Source organism: Gracilinanus agilis, chromosome 2 (genome assembly GCF_016433145.1).
Source record: "Gracilinanus agilis isolate LMUSP501 chromosome 2, AgileGrace, whole genome shotgun sequence".
NCBI lineage: Eukaryota > Metazoa > Chordata > Mammalia > Didelphimorphia > Didelphidae > Gracilinanus > Gracilinanus agilis.
In genome coordinates, this window is record NC_058131.1 from 401,769,938 (window position 1) to 401,771,399 (window position 1,462).

Genomic DNA, 1,462 nt, shown 5'->3' on the forward strand with positions numbered 1-1,462 from the left:
CTTTCAATATTGCTTTAAACGAACCTTTTCTTTTAAAAGAACTCCTTGTTTGCCTCAAATAATTCTGCTCCTGACATAATTCTTTTTTCTGACACAATTCTTTTTTAATTTTAGTTTTAAAACATTTTCCCATGTTTCCATGATTCATTTTCTTTCCCTTCCCCCTCCCAAAGCTGGCAACTAATTCCACTGGGTTGTACAAATATTATCACTTGATATTATTTCATATTATTCATTTTTGCAATAGAGTGATTTTTAAAAGCCTAAACCCCAAATCACATACCCATACATACATGTGATAAGTGATGCCTGACATAATTCTTACAGAACCTTATTTAGCTTTTGTACTCAACCACCATCATCTTCCCCTGTTTCTTTTTCTGTTACTTCTTTTAAAATAATCTAAACCTTAAAGTCCTAAAACACTCAAATTTCTGTGTTCCCTGAGAAAACATGGTCTTCTTTTTAGACAACACTCTCTTTTTACTTCTAGGAATTATTTCTCTTTGTGTCTTCAGAATTGTATTCATTAGAATTTTTTTATGATCCCGGGGTGATTTCCCATTTAGAATTGTAGCCAAGTTCTTAAATGTGAAAGGCATATTCAAATAATATATCTCGCATTTACTAAATGCAGAATTCAAGGAACATTTGCCAATATGAACATAATATAATCCTTTTTAATTAGATAGTATTTGAACAAGGATGGCCTTGTATCTGTTTTTTCCCCAAGGCAAAGTGATTCAATAAGTTCTTAAACTATCATCCTGGCAAGTAACTTTATTTGAAGCTGGAAACATCATTGAACCTTCTTCCCATTTATATGTAGCTTCATCATGATCAGATTACATTGAAAAGTAGGTTTCACCTGACATAGAAATCATAGGTATTTAGAGCAGAAAAATATAAAGTCCAAATAATTCAACTCCATTTTCCAAGCAAGGAAAGTGAGCTGAAAAGAAGAGAAAATGACAGAATTGGATCCTCTAACTCTTATTTCACTGCTCTTCCCACAACATCTATATTCTTTTCAATATTTTTATCAACATGGATTAAGAAGCAAAGTCATGCTTATTGTTTTTCAGATGATAAAACTCTACAGATGATCATTAATAATGAGTGAGAATTTTTATCATATCTTAACCTGTATAAAGTACATTAATGCATTATTTCATATGCTCTTCACAACTACCTTGAGGAATATGTACAAGATGTGGAAGAATCTGTATTTTAAATCTGAGAAAACTGAAGCTTAGATAAGTTTAGTGGTTACACATCTAGTAAGTATGAGAGATTGGATTTGAATCCGTATTTCTCCTAACTATAAATGTGACACACTCTTCACCATGACTTACTGCCTCTTAGTTAATATGCTAGCACTTAAACAGCAAATTAGGACTAACAGTATTTCAACAAACTGGAAAGATGAACAAAAACTTATTAATACTATCCCCAATTGATA